General features: G+C 37.6%; 1 protein-coding gene across 7 annotated transcripts in view; it reads right to left on the reverse strand.

The window, feature by feature from the left end:
• SRPK2 (SRSF protein kinase 2) overlaps positions 1–27,805 on the reverse strand; it is a 240,576-nt gene that overhangs the window by 70,617 nt on the left and 142,154 nt on the right. The gene's annotated exons all lie outside the window — the stretch shown is intronic.

The following is a 27,805-nucleotide window of genomic DNA, read 5'->3' on the forward strand; positions in this document are numbered from 1 at the left end:
TTTCCTACAAAAATAGTAAAAATGTGCTCAGGTATCCTGAGTAACTCATAAAAGCTGGCTAAAATATAACTGTAGCTGATATATGGTTATTTTCATTACAGAATGCAGTTATCTATTAACCCTGTTTATCAAAAACACTGCCCCAATTTGGAAATTAAAGAAAATGCCCACTATCAGTATAATACAAATACAGTTCATTCAGTAAAGTAAGGTCTGCAATGGTCATTTGTAATTGTCACAAAAAAGCTAAATGATATATAGTATGCTCTTACAAAGAATAGGAAAACCTATAATACAAAAAAACAAAAAAGCTTAAGAGGTTACAGCTATAAACCTTTCAGTTATCTGGAATCACTCAAGAACATACTAAGTGCATACTATATAATTTAAATGCTGTTTCTAACTGGGTCCCGGTGGGAGAAGTTGAACCTAAAGTCCTAACTTTGGTGCCAGAAGCACATCTCTCCATTAAGCCACAAGCTGCCCTAACAATGGGACCACCATTGCTCTCCGGAGCTGGTCAGAACTGTGGGGGAAAGGGTCAGGCTGACAGGTGTGTTCCCAGGAGCAATTCAGTAGGAGGTCTCTAGGGGAACCCCTAGGCCCTTAGGTAGTGGACAACTGACATTCTAGGGGGAGCCTGTGCAGTATTCATCTTCTGCACAATGGAAGACTGGTTCCAGTCTCTCTCCTCACTGCAGTACACCGTCTAAGGCACAGAGCCAAAGCTCACTGTTGAGCCCTAGAACCTGGAGAGGGTCAGCTGTCATAGGATGCAAGTGTACACCTAGAGCTGGCACTAGAGGCAAGAACAGAGGAGTTGCCCTACTGCCTCTTTCTAAGGTATACCTCTAAATTCTTGCCACTCTAAGAGTCCCCAAACAGCCCTTACTACACTGACTTAGCCTAAATTAGCTACAGCTGATTTATGTGGTTTCCCACCAAAAACTCAAACTGCCACAAGCAATGAAGGAGAGAAGGGTGAAAGGCAGCAGAGGAGACACTAGCAGTCATGAGGAAGGGGTGGGGATCATACCCCATTAGTAACCTTAATGGCAAATGCTGTCAAGTATGACTAAATACTTATAAAAAGAATGTTTATCAACCAAAAATGACTTGTATTGATTTCTACATGCTAGAATGTACAAAGACTCAAAGTTGCAGCTCCCTGGTTAGCAGACATTGGAGCAGGGTGGTGACGGCACTCCTGAGTGAACCATCCCTCCTGATGGAGAAATGAAAGGGAATATCACAACCAAACACCCACATCACTGCCAGAACACAGCCCAAAATTCCAGCAGACCTTGTGGAAGTGCAATCACCTTTCTAGCAGCCTTGCAAATATGTTGTTCTCTTAACAAACATGCCCTCAACTGAAAGTAGAATGGTCCGAGGCAAAGGAGAGACCTGGCGAAGGGGAGGCAGGGCACCAGCAGCAGCTCTGCCACTTCCCCACAGGCAAGAGGAAGTGAGAGACCCAGTTTTCAGCAGTGTGGGAAGAATCTCTCTACCTGACACATTGACTCCAACAGAAATACTTTGAAAGTTGGCTATTTCTTCCTTAGAAACTGTATGAAAAAAGAAGACTCTAAATGTAAAAGAAAAACAAGTTACATTCCTTGCAGAAACCATGTAACAAGTAATGGAAGGAGAACTGGAGGGTTTCGTTCTACAGTGTGGGGCACCTTGTGCTCAACACGACCAACATTTGGGCCAGACAACTCATGGTTGTGGGGGCTGTTTTGTATGCTGCAGATGCTGTCAGCATCCCTGGCCTCTACCATTACAGTCAGTAGCACAAACACACCAACCTCTAGTTGTGATCATCAAAACTGTGTCCCAACACTGACCAATTCCCTGGTGCAACATCATGCCTACATGTTCTCAAGTAGTATTTTCTATATGAAGCTTTACCTCAACAGGGTAGAATGTAAAAAGAGAGGAGATTCTAATTTTTACATCCCATTTTTCTCTTGTGGGAGGCTCAAGAACCTTTGTCAGAATGCATGTCTCTCAATTATTCTTTACCCGTTTGGTGAGTTGCCTGTGTTGGTCAACAAAGTTCTCAGACCCTCTGGTCTCAGAGAGCATGCACTTCTCATCCCACCAGTGAGGGTCCCATTGAGCAAGCAGATAAAAAGCTCCCCTCAGAGCCACAGGTATCAAGTTAAAGGGAGGTGTCAGGGTACACTGAAGTACAAAGGAAGTTGAGTAATGTTGATGCAGTATTTCAACTGGTTATCTATCAAAACATCCAGAACTGTGCCATTCAGCACAGCAGCCAATGGCCCCATGTGGGTTCTAAATGTGGCTACTCTAAACTGAGGTATGCTCTAAGTGTAAAATATGTACTGAATTTTCCAAGATTTAGTTAAAAATGTAAAATATTTTATTAATAATTTTATTTTTATAACATGTTAAAATGATATTTTAGGTTAAATGAAAAATTAAAAATTAATTTAACTGATTCTTTTTACTTTTGTTAATGTAGCTACTAGAATACTTTGGAGGCTACAATTGTACTCAATAGCACTACTCTAGACCCTTCAGATTCACCAATACCAAAGAAGAAGCTTGACCTAAAAAATCAGAGATTCCTGATCATACAAGTGATTGTTATTTTTTCCAAGGTTTCTAGTAATCTGCTTTACATTAGTTATCGTCAACTCTCAAATCACTCAATTCATCATAATAAGATTCAACACAATGTAAACTGTCAAATGTTATAACCCCAATCCATGATTCTTATTCATCCCACCACCCCTGTTACTGCTTACCACATGGGAAAAACACAAGTAAATCTGTCTTAAGAAAGTTGTATGCAAGACAGAACAACATCAGATCATCTTTAAGGCTGGCTTTTTCAAAGTGGTTTCCGGTAGTTTCTACAGTACTTCAAAGCCTGATTAAATCTTAATTGTTAAAAAAATCAAGGGGTGACAGGTTATCCTACCAAATATATAGTCATGAAATAAACTTAATCAATCAATTTTTATGAAAACCAGCAAGAAGTTATCTCATGTGAGAACCACTAGAAACATGTAAGAAGCCCTGAAGGGAAGATTCATAAATAATTTTGACAAGGGTGCCAACACCTTGTCAAACAAATGGTACTGGGACAAATGAATATTAGTGCATTAAAAATTAAAGTTGTAACTCTACTTCCTACATACATATTAATTCAAAATGAATTAAAGACCTAAATGAAGGAACAAAAACTGTAAAACTTGCAGGAAAAAATATACAAACAAATCTTCATTACTTTAGGTTAGGCACTGTTTGTTAGATATAACACTAGACTTGAAAAACAATAAACTAGATGATCAAAATTAAGAACTTTTGTGTTTCAAAGGGCATCATTAAGAAGTAAAGGACATCCCACAGAATGGAAGAAAATACCTACAAATCATGCAACTGATAGGGACTTATATCTAAAATTTGAAAAGAACTCTTACAACTCAATAATAAAAAAATAAACCAATTTAAAAATAAGAAAAAGACTAAAACAGACATTTCTGCAAAGAAAATGTAAAAATGACCAATAAGCACATGAAAAGATGTTCAACATCATTAGTCATTTGGGAAAAGGAAATCAAAACCACAATGAGATACCACTGTCGAGGATGAAAAAATTGGAACCCTCATATGTTGTAGCAAGAGTGTAATATGGCACAGCTCTTTTGGAATACCTGAAAGTTCCTAAAAAGTTTAAGTTTAAAGTTACCATATCATCCAATTCTACTCCTAGGTATATACCCAGAAGAAATGAAACCATACAGGGTGGGTAAAGTAGGTTTACAGTTGTGAATATGCAAAATAGTTTATTCTGGTATTGTTGTGTTATATATTATTATTATTATTATTTCATATCCTTATGATTTATCTTTCAGGTAATGACTTTTTCCATACAAACAACTGTAAACCTATGTTTGCCCACACTGTATGTCCCACAGAACCTTCTGCAAAGATGCCCATTGCGGCATGATTCATGCAGAAAGCAGAAATAACCTGAATGTGCATCAACTGATAAATAAAATGTGTTAGATCCCTACCATGTAATGTTATTCAACAATAAAAAATGAAATACTGATTCATGCCATGTATATCATCCTTAAAAACATTACACTAAGTGAAAAATGCCAGTTACAAAAGACGACACGTTATATGATTCCATTTTATACCAAAATGTTCAAAATCGGCAAATTTATAGAGGAAACTAATGTTTGCTTAGGGCTGGGAGTAGGAGAAAGGAGACATGGGGATTGACTGTTAATAGGAGCAGGGTTTCTCTAAGAGGATAAAAATGTTCTTACATGGTGATGGTTACACAACCCTGTGAACATATTAAAGAAATGTACACTGTAAACATGTAAGTTGTATGGTATGTGGATTATACCTCAAAAACCTGTTTTTAAAAAGCAAAAGCCTATACAACTATATAATATACTTTAATGTCCACTTTACACCTTTATAAAGTATATGCTTCCAAGAGAAAATAGAAATATCTACATTTAAAGAATCTCTGTGCGTGGTCTTTTTTACAGCTGCCTCAACCGTATTTCCTGTGAAACGCAGTATGTAGTTGTGTAAAAAGTAAACTGAGAGTCTATCTAATTGACCAAAGTTTACACAAGGCACTAATTTGAGAACATGTTCTCATGTAACACAAAACATACCACCTCAGTGACTGGAATAAAAAATTTAGAAAGCAAAATTCCAACTAGTCATTTACATAACTATTAACTAATCATTACCCCAAATAGAGGATATCACAAAAATGCAATTTAATAAGAAACCCACAAAATATTTTGCTTTAAACATATTACTAAGATTATTCTGTCATGCTTACCTACTACATATTATATTTTTCATGTACATTTGCTCTATCAGAAAAGGGAGGACAAGCGAAACCCTAAAGAAATGCATTCATCATCTGCTCTAAATTGCCATGGTAACTGGGTGGGAGTTCCAATTTCCTTTCAGCTATTTCTTTTGAGTAGAGAAAAAGACAAATAAACTTCACATTTGGAAGGAGAAAAAAAATCCTTTCCTTGGTATCAGCCTAAATAGCAACTGACACAATTTAAGAAATTTTCATTCAATTACTATTTAACCAAAATAAAAGGAGTTCCAAATGAATCACTTCAGGCAGCATTCTAGGGATATCACATAAACTCACATTTCTCTTCCTTCCTTTTCTGTGTCCACCACCTAATCTAAAATTCACTCTCTTCTTCTCTCCCTTCTTCTCATTCTCCCTCTCTCAGTGGTAACTGCTAGCCTGAGAAATATACAATCTGGCATTTCTTCTTAAGGATAGACTCAATCAATATATACTTTCTCTCAAAATAGTTTATCTAAAAAGGCTTGCTGTAACATTGAGTACAGCCACACAGCTAGGGAGGAAAAAGCCATAATGATCTCATTCATTCCTCTCTAATGAAAAGAGAATTTCTAAACTCTGTGTAAATCAAACCTAAATGGGAAGGGTCTGCTGTGGTAGCCAGCATTCTAAAATGAGCCCCAATGATCCTCATCCTCACCCTTGTATAATTAATCCCTGGTCTCCTGAGTATGGGGAGACCCTGTGAATGCCATATCACTCTCATAACTACATTATGTTATATGGCAAAAGGTGGGCCTGACTTAACCACATGAGCCTTTAAAAGTAGAGGGTTTTCTCCAGCTGCTCACGGATCAAAGAGATGTGCTTGGGCTGGCCTGGATGAAAGCAAACATCCATGTGTGAACTGCCCATTTATTAGGGCCACAAAGCAAGGTGGCTCTAGGCGTGAGAAAGATCCCCAGACAACAGCTAAGGATAGCAAGAACTAATTAGTTCTGCCAATGATGAGTGATTCCGGAAGAGGGTTTGAAGCCCTAAATGAGAACTGCAACCTAAGCCATCAGCTAGATTTCAATCCAGTGACTATCCAGCTGTGCTGTGCAGCCCTAACTTCTGACCTAGATAGCTTTGAGTTAGTAAGTGGGTACTGCTAAATGTGTGGTAATTTGTTGTGTGGCAATAAAGATTAAATACAGATACCAAGTTCTCAATAAGTGTTAGAGTAGTTCATGTTATATTATCAGATTTTGGTCTTAAGAGTGAGATCTTGGTTTGTTTGTTTGTTTTTTTTAATGATTGGTCAGAGAAACTAAGAAGCTGGATAATCAATCAGGATTGAAAGCAATTCTCTTTTGCACATAAGCAAGTTAAAAAATAAAAAAAAACTTATTCCCCAAATTCCAACAGAATGACACTTAGATTTCCTTACTTTCAAAAACTGCATTATTGTTTTAGAATATGGAACACAGCCAACTAAAAGTTAGCAAAGATGTAAGTAAACCATACCTGCTTCTCAACTAATTCATATTTTAGACAACAAAGGGGCTGACATGGCTACATCTTATGCCACTGGTACTACTAATATTTTGTAAAATATTTGTGGGCCCTGGCAAAAAACATTATTACTACTCAAGTGGAGAAAGACTGATGAAAAGTTTAAACCAAAGAGCTCAAAGGCATGTAAAAATGACATCCAGTGATTCCACAAAGACTCAGAAGAGTGTCTATGGCACATCAAGAAGTGAACCAGGACCCAAAGGAGCACAGTGCTGGGAGATGGATGGTCTAGAAAGGGAAGAGAAATGCACACAAATACAAGGCCCAGGAAACAAGGTGACCAGAGGTAAAAAGGCCTCCAGCCGTCTGGTGTGGCTGGAGACAGGGAAGACCTTCAGCAGCAGTCAGGTCACTAATGAGTGATCCACAGTTCCAAGGAGTTTGGGCCCTATCCTTAAGGCAAGTAGGCACCATTGAAATGCAATTTTAGGACCAGCAATTTGCTTTCTGCGAAGAACATATGGAATTATTGCACAGAACGTGTAGAAAAGATGTAAGCTGGAGCAAGGAAACCAGTGAGGAGATAAGTCCAGGGACGAGATAAAATCCTGAACTCAGAACCTAGTAGTTCATTTGCTGGAGGTGTTTGTCTCCTAGATTTCTGGTAGTAAGCAGAGAACTAAGCAGAAGGAAGAAGGGTCTTCAGAGAAAATGTACTCTGCTTTAAGCTCATCTGAGTTTGAGGAGCAGTATAGAAATACAGCAGATTGTTTGATATGTGGAATCTATAGCTAAAAAATAAATGTTTTGGCTGCAAATACAAAGCAGAGGTCATATGCAAGCAGCTGTGAGCCAACCCCTTTCCAAGCATGTTTGAGTGCCAAGGATAAATGAGCAATGAAAGAGCCAAGGGCAGAGCCTCTTTCGGAGCCAAAGTACATGGTTATTATTCAAGCCACCAACAAAATCTAGACTTCCTGGATCAAGCAATGTATAGGCAATGACCCATATTATAAACATCAATATCAATTCATAAATTTCAAGTGAAGGTTTTAGAGAAATATAGGTATAAAAACCTCATGAAAGCCAACCTTTTACGTTAGGATGACATTTACATATAATAAGAATTAGCAAACTAAGGACTCACATGAAATTATATGTAAAAGCTCTATAAGCCACCCGAAGGCAGGTGGGTGCACATTACACTGCAAAAAAAAACAAAAAAAAACCTGTTTACTGAGAATTCATGTTGATGAAACTTACCATAACCACTAAAGATTGCTTCATACTCCTCAGGAAATAATGCAAAATGTAACACTCTGGACAAGGTTTCTGCAAACCTCTACAAGTTTTAAATCTAAAAGCAACTACAATTATACAATGGCCCCTAGCCAAATTAATTAAAACGAGATAAAACTAAAATTCAGTTATTCAGTCACTCTAGCTGCATTTTAAGTGCTCACACCCACAGATGACCAATGGCTCCGGCGGGAGCAGTACAGACACAGTACATTTCTATCATCACAGAAAGTGCTATTGGACAGCACTGCTCAGGGCTACAGCAGCATGAACCTATTCCAGTCTATTATTATTTTTATTATGTAAGTAAGATTAACTGAAAAAGTTTGGAACATTCTTTATCAGCCAGCTATTGGAAGTTTTAAAATAAGCTGTAAAGTGATAAACAGGAAGGGTATACCCATTTTAAATTTGCTAGATGATTCTCAACACACTACCTTACTGGGACTCACCTTAATGATTTACTCACAGCGACAGTGTCTATAAAAATCAACGTACTGGGACCTAAAAGTCCATCAATAGGAGACTTTTTGATAACATTATGATAGACTATGGCACAGGCATATAACATAATTCTGCTAAAAGTAATAAAGCAAGTGAAATTAAGAAAATTCCACTTATAACAGCATAAAATAATAAAATACTTAGGATTAAATTGAATAAAATAAGTTCAAAACTTATGCTGTGAAAACTAAAAAAACATTATTAAAAGGAGTTAAAGAATATCTAAATAAGTAGAAAGACATTCCATATTCACGTGCTGGAGATTTAACACTGTTAAAATGACAATATGCCCCAAAGCTACCTACAGATTCAATTCAATCCCTATCAAAATACCTACTGGCTTCTACACAGAAAATGGCAAGCCATTCCTAAAATTCACATAGAAATGCAAAGACCCAGAATAGCCAAAACAAACTTGAAAAAGAACAAAATTGGGAAACTCACATTTCTTGACTTCAAAACTTCCTACAAAGTTACAATAATCAAGACAATGTGGTAACTGGCATAAAGATGGACATCAATGGGAACAGAGGGTGCAGAAATAAATGCTCACACTACAGTCAACTGGTTTTTGACAACAGTGCCAAGACAATTCAATGGGAAAAGAACAGTCTTTTCAAAAAATGGTGATGATACAACTGAATATCCACATGTCAAAAATAAAACTGGGTCCTGGCTGGGTAGCTCAGTTGGCTAGAGCTTCATCTTGATATGCCAGGGTTGCAAGTTTGACCTCTGGTCAGGGCATATACAAGAATCAACCAATGAATGCATCAATAAGTAGAACAACAAACTGATGCTTCTCTCTCCCTTCCTCTCTCTCTAAAAATCAATTTTAAAAAAGAAAAACTGGACTCCAGCCCTGGCTGGCGTACCTCAGTGGATTGAGCGCAGGCTGGGAACCAAAGTGTCCCAGGTTTGATTCCCAGCCAGGGTACATTCCTGGGTTGCAGGCCATAGCCCCCAGCAACCGCACATCATTGATGTTTCTCTCTCCCTCTCTCTCTCTCTCTTTCTCTCTCTCTCTCTCTCTCTCCCCCCCTCCCTTCCCTCTCTAAAAATAAATAAATAAAATATTTTTTAAAAATTAAAAAAAAAAACTGGACTCCTAGTTCACACCATACACCATAATTAATCCATAACAGTTCACAGGCCTAAACATTAAAAGCTGAAAAACTATATAAAATTAGAAAAGATGTACATCATTAGCCATCAGAAGAATAAAAAATCAAAACCACAATGAGCTACCACTTCACATCCACTGGGATGGCAATAATCAGAAAGAAGATAATAACAAGTGATGGCAAGGATATACAAAAATTAGAACCCTTACACACTGCTTATGAGAAAGAAAAATGTCGCAACCATTTTGAAAAAGCTGAGACAGTTTATCAAGGGGTTAAAGAGTTACCATTATGACCCAGCAAGTCCACTCAAGTTTGTAAGCAAGACAAATAACATACATCAAAACAAAATCCTATATATAAGTGTTCATAGCATTATTATTCATAATAGCCAAAAATAGAAAACAATCTCCATGTCCATTAACTAATGAATAAATAAATAAAATGGTGGTATAGCCATACTATGGAATATTACTCAACAATAAAAAGAGATGACAATAAAAAGGAATGAAGTACTGATAGATGCTATAACATGGATGATCCTTGAAAAAATTATGGTAAATCAAAGAAACCAGTCACTAAAGATCATATTTAATGATTCCATTTATTTGTGATTCCCAGAATAGACTGGAAGCAGATTAGTAGCTGCTAGTGGCTAAGGGGGTGGGAAGAAATGGGGGTGACTACTCAAGTATTCAGGATTTCTTTAGGGAGTGATGAAAATATTCTAAAATATTTTAGGTGGCTGGTGATGGCCACAAAACTGTGAGTATACTGAAAAACCTGTGAACTGTACCATTTTAAATGGGTAAATTATATGGAATGTGTATTGTTTCTCAGTAAAGTTGTTACACAGAATAATGAGGCAGTTCTCTGTGTGCTAATATGAAGAGTGTACCATTGATGAATGAAAAGGTGCAGAGCATTTGTGTATGGCATATATCACTTGTTTTATGGACATAGAAAACATGTGCCTCGCACTCACAGAATGGAGTAACAAGAAAGTGACAGTAACAGCCCTCTCCAGGAAAAGAAACTCAATGACTATTGATCAGACTTTTTAAATTTAGTACCATGTGTATGACTACTGGAGTAAATTAATTTATAAAGACAGAGAAGGAAAATAAGGAAAGAGAAAGTAGTTGCTGGGAAAGTGGTTCATTTCTATGATACCCCCTCACAACCCTCGCCTCCCAGCACCTGGGGAGAAGTTACTGAAGAACAACAAAGTGAACTGTCTAGGGCAGCGCCTTTCAGCCATTTTCACCTCACGGCACACGTAAAGTAATTACTACAATTCTGCAGCACACCAAGAAATACAGTTTTCACCAATCTGACAAAAAATAGGTATAATTTTATTTTAATTCATTCACACCAGACGGCTACAGTGTTTGTTGTGCTGGATATTGTCATTTTTTAATTTGACAACGCCAGGGAAAAGAGGTCAATGCCCTGATAGTCAAGTATTGCATGTTTTAAGAATTCTTACGGCATCTGTGTGAAAATCACTGGTCTGGGACATGGGTAGGTCGCACCTAATTCTATTTTAGAGTTAGAACAAAAGTCAAAGTGCAAACATGTAACTGTCCAGCAGAAAGGCTATGGGTTAGGTTTGAATATTAGTTCCATCACTTAAAAATCCATGAAAACTCAAGCCAGGGACAACTTCTCTAGGCCTCTAGTAAAACTCAGAGGGTTGTGATAATTATAAATGATGTGTATGTGATAGGCAGTCAGAAAAGATTAATCCTCACCTTTCTATCCTTCTGGTGTGTGATCTTGTGAGTGATCCGTTGGGGTGTACTTATTACTCACAGTTGGAGCCCTGAGTAATAAGTACACCCCAACAGGTCACTCATAAGACAGCTACCAGCCCTCTGGCTCTCTCTGTTCATTCATGAGGGTCCTAACACAAGGGTCACCACCAGTCCGACCTCCTAACCCTTCTGCTTCTCAACACATGTATTTTATAATCACAATTAGTTAAGAAATTTAAGTTTCATGAGGATCTCTATTGTTAATTATCACATATTTCTCACAAGGCAATCTGACAAAATGGATTATACTACTCTTATAATCATCTCTGAAGTATATCTAACATGGATTTTTAAAAACTTAACAAGCAATCAGATTACTTAATAAATATTCTCTAATTTTAAACGCCTGACTTGTTCTAAAGGTCTTTTTTTTAACAAGTACAAAGTTAAGCCCAGTCCTCAGACTTTCTTGTGAACTAGGGTTCCACACAGTGGATGTTATTACACAACAAAACTGCTCCTGTCTTAACAAAACTTGTAATTGCTGGCACACAGTTTTGGTCATCTGAAGATTTATTAGTCCTTTGCAATACAGTCTGCCTCTGAAACTTTCTAATTTCATTCGTCCATAATTCTCAAATTTTAAAGGGCTTAATTTTTGAAGATAGGTGTTTCAATTAGCACTAATGCCAACCTTATTTACCGGAATTGTGTATAAGGTTCTTCAAAGATGTTGAAGCACATTAGTATTAATCTTTTCAGAGTGGTCATTTTCAGAGATTGGTGGCTACCTAAAGAAGCCATCAGAAAAACATTTTCTAAGGAAATGAGATTCTGGAAGCACCAAATCCAATCCTAATGAGATAAGGCTCAAGAATAAGGTGAGTGTAGGTTATATTCCAACTAAGCAAACTGGTATTCAAGGAGAGGCTCAACCAGGAAACTAGGCAGCCAGGGCCAGCCAGTGAGTGAGACTTGGGACACCATACATGTACTTCTTCAGACTGGAAAGAAAGGGGAAATCTGCCCTAAGAATTTTTGAACTCAAGCTTTCCCTCAAGCAGAGTTAGCATTTGAATCTATTATTATAAATAATAATGGAAAATCCCCAAGCCAAGAAATTAATTTAAGTGTTTCTGGGTCATTGCCATCCCATGGATTGTGGAGTAAGTAAAAACAAATCCTCTTAGGAGAAATGTACTCTTGACCAGGGCTCCTTGGCAATCTAAGCAATTAAGACTGGACAAATGTAATTTAACAAATTTTTTTTCATATTACGAAATAAACTACAAAACAACAGCCTAAAAGCAAGCCCCAAAAGATTAATAAACAGCAAAAATAGACTTTGGATACTAGTATTAGGAAGAGACTATAAAATAAGTATGTTCAAAATGTTGATACAAGTGAAGGACATTAAAGCATGAGCAGGAAAAAAGACTTGAAATTTGTTGATTAGACAACAAATAATAAGAGACTGGAAGATGGATCTGAAGAAATCATCTAGGATGTTACACAGAAAATAAAGAGATTGAAAATATGAAAGAGTGAGAGCTAGCCCTGACTGGTAAGGCTCAGTTAATTGGGCGACGTCTCACAAAGCAAAAGATTGCCAGTTTAATTACTGGTCGGGGCACATGCCTGGGTTGCAGGCCTGGTCAGGGCCCAGGAGAGTGGCCACTGACAGATGATGTTTTTCTCATATATTGATGTTTCTCTCCCTCTTTTTCTCCTTCCCTTCCCCTTTCTCCAAAATTAAATAAATAAAATCTTTCTTAACAGGACTGAGAACTAAAGTAGTGAATGAAGTCTAACCTATCTACTATTTGTGGTTCTTGGAGAAGGGAGAAAGGGGGTCTGTTAGAAGAAATAATAGCTAAGGACGGCCCAGAATTGATAAAGAACATATGTCTCAAATTCAGAGAGCATAAAATGAGTCAGATAAAGAGAAATACTCAGCATAGCAAAACTGAAGAACCCCAAAGTAAAAAGAAAAAATGGTGGGGGTGGGTGAGTCACTCAGAGTTTTCCATGTAGGAATGACAATTACACTGTCACCAGACCTCTCAAAAGAAAGCATGGAAGTCAAACCACAGTAGTTTAAAATCATCAAAGTACTAAGAGCCAATAACTGACATTCTCAGTTGTGTATCTGGCTAAAAAAAAAAATACACATACATAAAGCAAACAAAAATACTTTAAAACAACAAAAACTTGAGTTTAACATTCACAGACTTCTAAATAAATATCTAAATTTCTTATCAACTTCTTTATAAACATAAACTTCTATATTTCCAAAAGACAGAAAATGATTAGAAAGGTCTAAATTATAAGAAAATGGTGATTCATAACTAAGTGGTAAATATGAATAAATCAAAACAAACATTGAATGTGTAGCTGCAGCTGGCAATAAATACATTACTTAAAATAGCAATATTTTATAAAGAAGCTCTTCAACAGTCCTATTCTGAGCACTATACTCATAATTAACTCATTTATCCTCAAACAACTCTGAGATAAGTGCCATTATTCACTCCATTTTCACCAATGAGGATAATGAGGAACAGGGCTATAAAACATGTTCAAAGTCACACAACTAGAGAGTAGGGAGCAAGAAAGGAAGCTTGCCCTACTAACCAGCAACTGGAAGCAGTTACTCTGAGATGAACTTTCTTGTCAGATCAAATCTCCTGCTGTAGCAGTACTCAGTGGAGAAGGCTGGACAATGGCTGACAATGGAGCTGAGTTTGAAAAGGAAACATTTAGGAAGCACATCCATTGACATGAGATGGTCGTCTGTGGTACTTACATCCACTTACACAATTCGGACTTCTCCAATAACAGAGTGTGACTCACAAGCCTGAGGGGAGGCTGAAGAATGTCCATGTTTGGTAAGCACCCCAGGAGGCTCTGATGTGAGTCCCCACTTTAACAATCATTACACTGTATGCATTGTTCTACACCATTTTATACATAAGGTGCTTGAGCATCCTCAGGTTTTGGAATTGGTCCTGGAACCAATTCCCCGGATACTAAAGGATGAGTGTACATGAACATGTAACTACTATAACCACTACATGTAAGTCTATTGGACTTTAATCAGCTTTTAAATAAGAAAAATCATGTTCATGTACAGTTTGGATATTAGGTGTCAAGAAAATCCTTAGACAAAACTGCCGGTTTCAAGCTCTCCAAAAGATGATGGTAAAAAGGATAAAATATGGTTAAACAATGGAAAAACTATTCAGTAATAACAAGACAAAACAATAAATACAATATGAATGAACTCAAAACCATTGTGCTAAGTGAAAGAAGTCAAACACAAATGACTACACAGTATATGTGTCCATTTTAAAAAGGCACAACTACATTGCCAGGTGCTAAGGAGTGGGGGCAGGTACTGACTACCAGGGAACTGTGGGTGCTGATAAAATGTTACCTCGTGATTGTGACTGTGCTTATACCACGTATGTGTAGATACAACTCACTGAATTGTATATCTAAGATTGGTGCATTTTTACTTTAAGTAAATTATATTTTAATAAAGCTGATTCAAAAAAGACCATCATAGCCACCAGTTAGTTCTCCCCCATGAACTGCTCTAAACATATGCTGTCCCCATACTCCAACTGGTGAAGGCCCAATGCTTTTAGATATCAAATAGAAAATCCTGCAAACCTCTCTTCAAGTCAGTGGTATCATTGATAATAACATAGAAAATTCAGTCCTGATCTTCATGGGCCTAGTTTTAAACCACAGACTACCCTGCAAGGGCAGTAATGAACTGATGAAAAACCAAAAGCTTTAGAGCTGAATATAAGAAGAGCCTTACCTAAGGTGGAAGAGAAATTCAAAACGTAAGATGGTGCTAAGACTAGCACCCATGAAACCAAATACTGCAAATTACTCTTTCATTCACAGACAACACGATACCATCTCTGCAAGTTTATCTGCCAACTAAAGACTGTCCCGAAACACCAAATCCATCTCTCCGACACAGCAAGGGACTAAGGTACTCCACCAGCCTGAGTATCCCACCAATTTATGTCAAAGAGAACCTGTGAGACTATGATATTCTCTCCTTCCTTTGTGTCATAAATTTTATGATTCTACCCTAAAGTTCCAAATTCTGTATGATTACCCAAGACAGAGAGATACCTCATTTATGTGATCAATAAATACTTACCAAACACCATTTCACTGCTAAAAATGAGTAAAATATGGTTCTTCATTCATGGAACCAGGAGTCTAACAGATTAGATCAGAGATGTATACAAATAATGATATAAAATAAGGCAGACAGCAGCTTGATGATATTACTTCCTTAATTAACTCAATATATTTCAAGGTATACAGTTTCTGGCACTGTTTTCTTTTTTCAATTGATTTTAGAGACAAGGACAAGAAGAGAGCATTGGGAGAGAGGGAGAGACGGAGTGGGGGGAGGGAGGGAGAGAAAGAGGCAGCGACGTCAATTTGTTATTCTGCTTACTGATGCATTTACTGGTTGATTCTTGTATGTGCCCAGACCAGGGATCTAATCTGCAACTCTGACACATAGGGGCGATGCTCTAATCAACTGAGGACCTAGCCATGGCTCTGGCACTGTTACAATGTTCAGGGGACACAAGGACAAGAACAAAACACAAAGAAAGGCAGAATGCTCTCTCTGGCTAGTTAAGTCCCCAAAAAATTATTGCTTAGAGAAAGGGACAACTGAGGTTGATATATGAATAAGAAAAGGTTCTAACTAGGGAAAGGGCTTTTGAAGCGAGAGGAACTGCATTAATGAGCATTGGTATGGCAGCTGAAAAGGGCATGTCCAGCTTTGCTGATATACAAGGAGCCCACAGAAGAATATTGACAGAAATGCCAGATTTTTACACCCTTGAGTATAAATTTTGGAGTTTATTTCTGGTAGGATATAAAATGCCATGCAAAATTTAACTTACCTTAGAAGCCATATACAATAGTTCTTGAAAAAGACTATATAGCATAATCATATGGAAGCTTTTTCAAAAAACAAAAGCCTAGAACCACAAGATTCTGACTGAATCTGTCTGGAATGTGGCCTGGGCACAAGTCGTAGGAGACTGACACACACCCATGGTTAAGAGTCCAGACTGTAAGGAGTCATTACCAGCTCTAAAAGGCATCCAGAAATACTTGTGATTCAAATACATACAAAAAAGAAAAGCAGATATAATAGATACAGGCAAAGAAAGGCAGATACAATTAAGAATTTCTAATGCTCCAAAGATGTCAAGCTTAGTGTTTACACTTTAATAAACATGTTTCTTAAAAAATTATTACACTAACCACAATCTGTTTCAATCACCTACTTCAAAGACAATAGGATAGTTAAAATCAAGGAATAAGAAATTCAACAACTTTTAGAAAACAAACTGAATGGATGAGATAACAACCAGGAAGAACATAAGCAGCTACAACCGAATGTGACTGCAGAAATGCACACTGACCAGAAAGTGTCCACTCTGGAACACCAGAGCCTCAGCATCACAGCCAAAGGCAAAGGCAGGGGAGGTGTCAGGGGTGGGGGAGGGGATGCTGCTGAGCACACAGAGCTCATCGGGATGGAGCCACGGCTCCCTCTCCACATAACCCCCTACTCTGCTCCACTTCCTGTATACCCAGACTGCAATCTTTCCTGAGGTAAAGAATGGACACTTGGCACAGAAGGTATGGTAAGGTTTTGAGAGGAGAAAGAGTTCTGATGATGAATACTGAGAATCTCAGATCTACTCCACTCTACTCCCAGAACATAAGCCCAGCTCCTCTCTCATCCCTGGACAGGAACACAAAGAATTCTTCATTAAAGAAACTGAATAGCTGTACTCAAGTCAGGCCCATACATAATTACAATAGAATTCTTTTTTTAAATACCTCTCCTGAAAACTAGTAGTCTGTGAAGAACATGTCTTGACAAAGGGTGACCAGCTCCTATACCCAGGTTGCTTTCAGACTTTCCACAGTGCTGGGTGCCGCTCACTCTTTACTAGGTATGATGTTGGGTAGATAATGGAAGAAAAGAGGCATTTATGCCTTAATGCTTGTGTACTTAGTGATATTATTTCTAAAGGATGAGGAGTTCATGAGTAAAGACTCCTACTAATGACTCAGTCATAAACTGATGGCAAGAACAGGCAAAAATTCCCAACAAGCACATACTTGACCTAGAGGCATACAAACTAAATAGTTTATTCATCGCTGATTAGGGAGAGCTTTAGAAACTCAATACTAAATACAGCCTCCCCCAAAGGGTGGAGTTTAAATGCAGCAAAAAAAAAAAATATTAATGTTTTCTATTCTGAATGATTTACATGATTTTGTTTCCACCAATTTCTTGGATCCATATATCGTTTTGACAGTCTAACTTACAATACCTAGCTAAAATAAAAAATTCTCAATGGTTTGGTAGTATATAAAACACATCATAAAAAAATCCAAAATCAGAATACCATTCTAGTGTAATCTTAATGCATCGTTTTCACTATAAGTCACCTTAATCACTTTGTTCATTTAAGACACCCAGGTTCCCAGCCCTGATTTTGTCATCCCTGATGACAAATGAGTCTAATTTGTTTCAAAGGGTATCTTGAGTTGTTTACAATGTTTTAAAGGAACACGGGAGAGAAGAAACAACAATATAACATGTGCCAAATAATAATCCTTTGAAATTAGAGACAGATAAAGGTAGAAATTGATCAAATGAATTCTAAGACATTAATTTTATTTATTACTTTTAAAGTTTATTTATTTACTTTTAGAGAGGGGAAGAGAGGGAGAAAGGGGAGAGACATCAACATGCCAGAGATACATGGATCAGCTGCCTCTCACACACCCCCTGCTGGAGACCTGGCCTGCAACCCAGGCATGTGCCCTGACTGGGAATCAAACCAGTGACCTTTTGGTTCACAGGCCAGCACTCAATCCACTGAGCCACACCAGCCAGGGCAAAACATTAATTTAAAAAATATTAGCAGTATTTATTTGGTAGTCAGAAAATGAATTTCATGTAAGTGAAATGATCTCAGAAAGAGATTTACTAATCCCACTCGACATCTTTTGATAAAAACCTCTAAAACATATTACACTATTGTCTTAGTCCTCTTATCTTTACAAATTATTTTAATCTTTTCGACAAAACTGGACAAGTATGTAGTTAGTCATTAAAAGCACAATATTCAAAGTTCACAGACCTGATTTAACTTCCAGCTCCATCAGTGTGAGCCCTGTGCCCTTGAACAAGTTATTTCACCTTTCTCCAGCTACAACAGCCCTCATGCCCTTGTTTGGGTCCCAGAAGCATTTGCAGTGGCCTACTAAATGCATGTGCAGAAAACCTGCACATTTCTTCTAGAATCTCAACCAACATCAAACTAAAGCCAAACGCTACTTTCACCCCAACCACACCTGATTGCTAACCATACCTCGACTATTCTCTTGCTATCCATCCCTGATTCCTGATGCTGCTTCCCCATAATCACCCCCCTGCCTTAAACGCCATCCTTCAGCGTCCATCTCTGATGGCACGACTTCCTCCCCATTCAACCCTTTACCAGAGCCAACTTGCCAAAACAGTAACATGACCTACAGTTTTTCTTCTTGAAAAGTAGTATTTACGACTTCCGGCAAGATGGAGGCATATGTGGACCCACCGTACCTCCACGCACAACCAAGATTAGAACAACAATTTAGAGGCAGAAAAACACCCAGAACTGACAGAGAATTTATTTGAATGGAAGTCGGACAGCCAAGAAGTTGAAGTAGACCCATTCATCCAGACTGGTAGGAGGGGCAGAGAGGAGCAGCCGGGCGCCAGTCGCAGTGCTTGGAGAAAGGGGAGAGAGAACTGGGCACATAAGGCAACCCGGGAGTGCGTAAGGCATCCAGGACATGAAAGATTGCAGCGGGTGGACCCTGAGTGCACAGGCAGCGGATGGCAGACCCAGTGGGGTGGCAATTGTGGACCAAGGCAGAGCGCACGGCCCAGGATCCCAGGGAAGGAACTGAGGTCCCCGGAGAACAGAGCTACCGCCATTGTTCCCTCCTGCCCCCGTCCCCGCACCGGCCCCACATACAACGTCACAATCTAGCCACTGGGGTGCCCAGCCCCGGTGAACACCTAAGGCTCCGCCCCTCACTGTAACAGGAGCCACCAGACCAAAAAAAATAAAAAAAACAGAGAGAGAGAGAGAGAGAGAGAGAGAGAGAGAGATGTCTCAAACAGAAAAACAGATCAATGCCCCAGGGCTCATCCTTTTGAGCAACCAAGAGATAGCCAATCTATCAAATGCACAGTTCAAAACACTGGTGATCAGGATGCTCACAGACTTAATTGATTTTGGGCGCAAATTACATGAAAAAATGCAGGTTACCATAAAAGAGATGAAGGAAGATGCACGGAGAACCAATAGTGATAGGAAGGAAACTGGGACTCAAAACAATAGAGTGGACCAGAAGGAAGAAAAAAACAACCAAACAGGAAAGAATGAAGAAATAAGAATTCAAAAAAACAAGGAGTGGTTTAGGAACCTCCAGGATATCTTTAAACATTCCAACATCCAAATTATAGGGGTACCAGAAGGGGAAGAGGAAAAGCAACAGATTGAGCACGTATTTGAACAAATAATAAAGGAGAACTTCCCCATTCTGGCAAAGGAAATAGACTTCCAGGAAATCCAGGAAGCTCAGAGAGCCCCAAAGAAGTTGGACCTAAGAAGAAACACACCAAGGCACATCATAATTACATTAGCCAAGGTAAAAATGAAGGAGAGAATCCTAGAAGCAGCAAGAGATAAGGGGGCAGTAACCTACAAAGGAGTTCCCATCAGACCGTCAGCTGATTTCTCCAAAGAGACCTTACAGGCAAGAAGGGGCTGGGAAGAAATATTCCAAGTCATGAAAGACAAGGACCTATATCCCAGATTACTCTATCCAGCAAAGCTTTCATTTAGAATGGAAGGGCAGATAAAGTGCTTCTCAGATAAGGTCAAGTTAAAGGAGTTCATCATCACCAAGCCCTTATTCTATGAAATGTTCAAGGGACTTATCTAAGAAAAGAAGATAAAGAAAAAACAAGTATAGTAAAAGGACAGCAAACTCACAATTATTAACAACCACACCTAAAGCAAAACCAAAAGAAACTAAGCAAACAACTAGAACAGGAACAGAACCACAGAAATGGAGATCACATGGAGGGTTAGCAACAGGGGAGTGGGAGGAGGAGAGAGGGGGAAAAGGTACAGAGAATAAGTAGCATAGATGGTAGGTTGAAAATAGATAGGGGGAGGGTAAGAATAGTATGGGAAAAGTAGAAGCTAAAGAACTTATAAGTATGACACATGGACATAACTAAAGGGGGGGATATGGGTGGGAGAGGGTGTACAGGGTGGAGGAGAGTGAAGGGGGGAAAATGGGACAACTGTAATAGCATAATCAATAAAATATATTAAAAAAATAAAAAATAAATTAAAAAAGAAAAGTAGTATTTATTTTCCTAAAGATTACAAAAATACCTGTTCGTTACTTAAAATATGTAAATGACAGAACTATAAAGAAATTAATTGTCAGTAGTTACAAAATAGTCACAAAGATGTAAAGTACAGTATAGAGAATATAGTCAATAACTATGTATGGTGGCAGGGGAAAATATCAGGGGGACCATGAAATATAGGATTCTCTAACCACTATGTTGTACACCTGAAACTAACACAAAATATTAAATGAAAACTGTAATTGAAAATGAAAAGTTCATTTTTTAAAAAAGGCCAAATAAGGTACATGGAAACTTTCAATAAATGAATAAATTACAAGGGCTGCCACCCAAAACTGCATTTATTTATTTAAAAAATTGTGTACTTATTTTTACATGTTTAAATTTCAGTCACCTTCAAAGCACATTCCATTTGATGCAGTACACTTATCAACTTTTTTCCACTGCTCAAAACAGTTTTAGAACTCTTCGATTTTGATGCCTTTTAGTGTTTCTGCCATTTTTTGTGTTACCTCCTATACATTTTGGCAAAACACTTCCCTCTGAAGACTTGTCTCATCTGGGGAAACAAAAAAGTTGTGGGAGGTGAGATCATGAACAGGGTAGGGCACAGGGTACCCCGGGGACATGCTGGTTTTGGTCAAAAACTGCTTGAATACTCAGCACAGGTGTGGGCAGGTGCACTTGTAAATCACCCATCATGAGACAGGCAAAAGGTGCTGAAAGAGTTTTCAAAAAAATCACTGAAGCTGAACTCAGTCTCTCACAACACCAGCTGGTACACTGATACAGATGGGTTCCTAGAATACTCACCTAGTGAGGGAAGCTTGTACTACAAGGGGCCTGCCCTCCAGAAGATAATTACAGGGTAATTGTTTTTTTTTTGTTTCCCCTCATATTACTCCAAATCATGGAAAGAGGTCTAAGAAACCATAGAATTATATATTGTTATTTAATACATACACTATATATAATATTAAATATATATTATTCAATATTAAATATATACTATTCTTATTCTGTATAAAACCTTATTTAAAGAGCAGGTTAAAAAAAAGTTATGCATTAAAAAAGAAAAAAACAAACTAATTGTTTTCAAGTATAGTATCCAGAGACAAATCATAGTATCTCTGCATATTTATTCCCAGCTTTTACCCAGGTATATTTTACATAACTTGAGATCATTCTTTTCATAAGCATTTTTTCCCTCTAAGTATTACTGCAACAAACAAAGATGACTTCATCATACAGACCTACCAAAATTACTTAACCATTTGATTTCAGCTTTGGGAGAATGTATAAAATATTGTGAAAAACATCTTCAGTCACACATCATTGCCTGCATTTTACAAATCATTTTCCTGGGTCATAGAATCAGGAGTAAATTATCAGGTCAAAGATTGTACACACTTAAAAACGCAAATACTACCAGTCTGCTATACAGAAATCTGTACAAGTTACACTGCCTCAGTAGTTCATCTGCTTGAGATGGGCTCCTGCCTACACTCTATTGGGAACATCCCACCAACAAAAGAAAGGGTTCTTTCTCTGCAGTGGTTCAAAACTTCACTTATAAAGAGCATTCCTTGCTGTAAAAATAATAAATTCACTATAATCAGTAAAGTCTGAAATTTAAAATCCAAAGTAAGATTTGATCAAACTGAGGCCAATATTCTAACAACTTAAACATTTTAAGCATAAAGTAGTTTATTAACAGCAAATTTATTGGTAAGTTTTAAGGCTTCTATTTTCTCACCAGCTTCAGTATCTATTCTGGGTATTGCTAACTCTTTAAACACTTTTATTCCCCCCCACATTCCTTGTTAAGTTTTCTATCATTACTTACACTTTTTTTAAAGGAGCATTCTGGTATAAATACTGAATTGAATCAATAGCAACTGAATTTTAAACACACACTTCCAAAAGATTTGCACTGTGTGTAACTATAACTTTGCAGGCCACTTATTTTATAGTTCTATGTTTGTTTCATCATGAATAAGATTGATGTAACCCCTAATCTCATGGAGTATTTTGTTCGAACAGTTCTGAAATCAGAACAAGGAAGTTTATAATTTTACTGGTGGACAAAACCAGCTAAGCCCTAGTTCTTGCTATGAGCCAGGCACTATTCTAAATGGTTTCACATTTATTCAAATAAATTTTTAAACTAATTTTTCTAAAGGCACAAATAGTACAGAAGAAATTTTCTCTGCTGATGCCATTACCCTTTGTGGCAAAGAGCCCAAGTGCAGGATAAAGAGGGTGGGGTCCACCACTGACTACACACAGACACCCCCCACTCCCCCCACCCCGCCCTGCCCCACCCAACCCCACACCTGATGCAGCCCTGGGCCTCTCAGTTCGGAAAAGGCTTGTTCAGACCATGTGATTTCACAACACTACCTGCCCAGAACAGACTCAAAGGTAGTAATTCCAAAAAACATCTGTGAATCTCTTTGGTTTAAAAAAATAAACCTCAACAACTGATCTTTGCCATCGCCTTCCAGACCCTTCCCAAAACACCAGCAAGGATGGGAAAGCCTCTTCTGAAGAAGTTCCTAACATGCTGACAGATCACAGGCTCTCTCCCCACAGCTTGATAACCCCAGAACAACACAGAATTGAAGCCTGTTCCTTCACAGTGTCTCCCTGCCAGACCTCCCTACCTGAATTTATTTCCCATTTCAGCTCAGCCTTGCCCTTCTGCCTCATAGAAGCCATTCTTCCTTACTCTAGCTTGCCAAATCATACTCTTCCTTCAACAACCAAATCAAGCTTGATCAACTAACTCCCTGTGAAGTGTCTGTGTCTTCCACAGATCTTGACTACAATGCTTCCTTCAGTCCCTCTTGCATTTTAACTAACTGCATAAAGTTTCCTCTCCCACTGAGAGGTTTTACCACTTCTTCCATGCCACCCAATTCCTGATCTGGTACCTTGCACATGATAAAATTTCAGAACTGTATTCTTACTCTTGCCTATATTTTAGATAGTTAAGATGAAAAACAAAAAAATTCTGGAAAACTGAGTTTTTCCTAAACAGGTATTTAATCTGTAAGGTAAAGAATATAACAAATGCTCAAACATTAATTTGAATACAGGGATGGGCAAAAGTTGGTTTATAGTTGTGAGTACACCTATTTATTCTTGTATTATTTATTGTTTTACAACTGTAAACCTACTTTTGTCCACCCCTGTATATGAAATTACTTGCTTATTTTATTTTTTAAAGATTTTATTTATTTTATCTTTAGAGAGAGGGGGACAGAAGAGGAGATACATCAATGTGAGAGAGAAACAACATCAGATACATTGACCAGGGAACCCACTACCCAGGCATGTGCCCTGACCAGGAGTCAAACCAGCAACTTTTCGCTTTGCAGGACAACACCCAATTAACTGAGCCACACCAGCCAGGGCATTTCCTTACTTTAAAGGAATATCTACTAAATCCTTTCCTATCCTTAATTTTAAAAAATAAATTAAATGTCAAACACAATATAATTATTTACCTTATCATTCTGGATAATATATACGTGAGCTCTTTAAAGCAAAAAGCCTTATCTGCAAATCCCATCAGTACCGTGTAAGATGGTGAAGGGGTCAACACAAACAAAGCTCATGCCATCACCTGCACTATGTTGAGGAGCATTCCAAACTGAGAATCACTGTCTGTTTTCTTATTCTTCATTAAAGTACACTTCTAAGAGTGATATTTTGTCTTCAGAAAGTAGTAATTGACCTTCAAAAGACACTAAAAACTGTAAAAGACTCATATGTCCAGGATGCTGGCCAAGTACCTTCATTCAACAAGTATTTCTAAAAGATCAACTGCGTTCCATGCATTAGACTGGGCACTACACTGATTTACAAACAAGGGGACACAATTTCCAATGAGGAAGCACAAACAACGGCCAGGTTTGTTTGCATTAATGACTACTAACATGTTACCTCTTCGATGATTTTTAAGCAATAGCTTAGAGAAGCAAATTAGGTTTTTATTCCACTAGCAGGTGCATGCCCAGCATGTTCTCACAGAAAAACAGTTTATATTATGGCGTCGGTTGGAATTATCAACTTTGGGTTTTATCAAAATTCTTTCATGTGGAAAAGAGGACAATAAAGTAATAAAAGCATAAACACAAAGCTGGCTTCCTGAAACCAGTTGTAACAAACAGAAATTAAAACTATAGACCTAGGAAATGGTGGTATTTTAAAATTATTGTAAAGTTTAAGAAAGCTAATTCATGAAGAAAAAAACCCCAACATCTAATAGTACATCTAAGGTCCTGTAAACATTTATAAATTATATTATGAGGAGAAAGCAATTTTCTATTATCATCATTTCAAGTAACTCCATTACTCTTCAAACAGGTATGGGGTCCTTCTGTAGCTGGTTTCTGTGGGGGATGAGTTCCAGGACGCCTGCAGATACCAAAATCCCCAGATGCTCCAGTCCATTATATAAAATGGCATGGTATTTGCATATAGCCTATGCATATCCTCTCATATACTTTAAATCATCTCTAGGCTATATATAATACCTAATATGATATAAATGCTATATAAACAGTTATTATACTGTATTGTTTAGGGAATGACAAGAAAAAATGTATGTACATGTTCAGTACAGACACAACCACTGTAAACCTAACCACACAGGTCACATCAGCAACAATACACACATAATTTTTTTCTCCAAATATTTTCAGTCAGCTGTTGGTTGAATCTGCTGATATGGAACCCACAGACACAGAAGGCCAACTATACTTTGTTAGACAATCTTAGCACCTTTCTTTGTTCCATCTTTAAACAGAAAATAACTTTTTAAATTAAAACCAAACTGAAAAATAAGTACTCCTCTGTAAATAAAATTATAAAGTTTTAGTTTTAGTGCTTTCAAAAACCATGCTAAAAATTAGTAAAATAGTCATCTTCCTATAGAAAACTGACTTCTCATTGAGTTCCCCACATTTACCACCTATGACCTAATATAACACTTTGCTTTCCCTTCCCAGGGAAGAGCACCATCATCTGTTATATGCCTCAGTGGTGACCAGGGAAGCCTAGGAGTTATCCACAACTTCAGCCCATGCCCCTAAATCTGACTGGCCACCAATGAACAGGTCTGCCTCTTTGATATCTACAGATCCTGCCATTTCCACTTTCACTGGCCACAAACACCCTCAAGTGAATCATTACATTTCCCTCAGCCTCCACTCACCCAATATATGTCCCACCCTGTAGTGAGGGTGATCTTTCAAGAACCCAAATGTGAGCTTCTCAGTCCCTTCTCAAACCCTTCAGCCAACATGATAAAGCAAAGTATTCTTAGTATGATAAATACAACTCCAACAATCTGAGCCCTGCTTAGTGCTCTAGCCTTGTCTCAACCCCTTTCTTTTTTCTTTTTCTACTTCTTTTTTAACATATTCCATTCCCAACATACAAAATAGGCATATCCACCTGCAATGTTAACCAACCTTAACATTTAGTCGTATCAGCTTCAAACCTTTTAAAATTAAGTACTAATTTATCACAGAGTTGAAGCTGCCCCCCACCCCCAATTCCTTTCCCCTCTTTCTACAGGTAACAGGTATTCTAAAATTAAAATTCATCATTCAATGCATGTTTTTATGCTTTAACCATATAGCTTACACCAATAAACATTATATTGTATTATACTCTATGTGCCATTCTGTAATTTATTTTTCACTCAATTTGTCTTCTCAGATTTATGCATTGGTGAGGGAGATAATTCCAGTTCTCATGTTGATTATCCAACAGTATTACACTGTCAGAATACTCATCAGTCTATTGAGCCCTTTTCTTAATGAATGTTTTGGATATAACATTTTACATTATTAAAAACAGGCTAAAATTTTCACACGCATCACTTTGTACACATGCACAACAATTTCTCAAAGGCAGTCTTTGTCAAGTTACATTCAGCAACTCATGAAATCAATGTTGTGGGTCACAGACAGTATTTTATTAAAAATGGAATAAAGAAGAAAATACCTAAGTTTGTTTCATGTAGTAGGACTACTGTTTCTTTTCAATATATTTCAGTTATACACAAACTGACCTGTGTTTGTATTGAGTCAAAAATAATAAAACATGGAACCCACTACTTGAAGGTGTATATATAGAAGCAAAAACTACAATGAGTAGAATATGCACATCTTCAATTCTGATAACCTGATAATTTACATAATTTATCCACCTCGTATTTTTCTTCAAGTGTGAGATAGAGGTCTAATATTAGTTTATTCCACATGGATAACCAAACTATCAGTTAAAATTCGTCTTGCCATTATCCTTATTGTATTTCATGAATTTGGTATGTTGAACTATGTAAAGTAAACTAAACATCCTCCCTGGTCAGAAAAGGTTTCAGATGTTTATTTGTTAAGTCAAAGTTAAACTTTTCATGAGAAAAAGCCCTAATCTCAAGACACACGAGTTTAAATATTAAAAGGGTGTTGAGTGTCAAATCAACTGATTCCCTTTCCTTTCCAAAGCTTTCATAATCATGTTAATAAAAGTTAAATTTACCTAGAACACTGCCATCAACCAAAAATTGTCAATAAAGTTTGGCTTGCTCTTCTGCCTTGTAAAGGCAGTAAATGATCACTTTCATTTAAAACTAGCAACTAGCCTCTCTCCATTCTCACTGGACAGTCATTGCTGCTACTAACCCTGGAGCAGGCTAGAGAGAGCTGCCAAACAGCAATCAGGATCTCCTGCCTCAGTCACTTTCTATTTAAGACTCATATTTGAAAGCATGAGCTGTTGCCATCTGTGTCACATCCTGGAGGAAGGGTGGCAGGGCTTTCCAATCATCTGCCGGCCTCTCAGGCTGATGACAGCCACCATACTCCCTTACTCAAAGTCACTCTTAAGTATGACACATAGTTTACATTTTTATTCAGAACATCTCAAACCTTCTCAGCCATTTTTCTATTATAATTACAGATACAGAAATTTAATTTTATTTATAAAGTTAATAGGCTGTGTCTAGAAAGAAAGTACTCTTAAGATTGTGGAGAAAACAGAAAATAAATCATTAAAAGTATTTACCAAAAATATATTGTACTTATTTCTTACAAAATTCCTTATAACTGAACTCATACTTAAAAAAAAAAAGTAATACATCAGTGAGGTTCTATACCTGTGCTGCCTAGAACCTGTGTAAGGTAGACACCAGCCACATGTGGTTAGTTAAATTTAACTTTTAATTAATTAAAAATAAATGAACCAA

This window comes from Phyllostomus discolor, chromosome 10, assembly GCF_004126475.2.
Source record: "Phyllostomus discolor isolate MPI-MPIP mPhyDis1 chromosome 10, mPhyDis1.pri.v3, whole genome shotgun sequence".
Taxonomy (NCBI): domain Eukaryota; kingdom Metazoa; phylum Chordata; class Mammalia; order Chiroptera; family Phyllostomidae; genus Phyllostomus; species Phyllostomus discolor.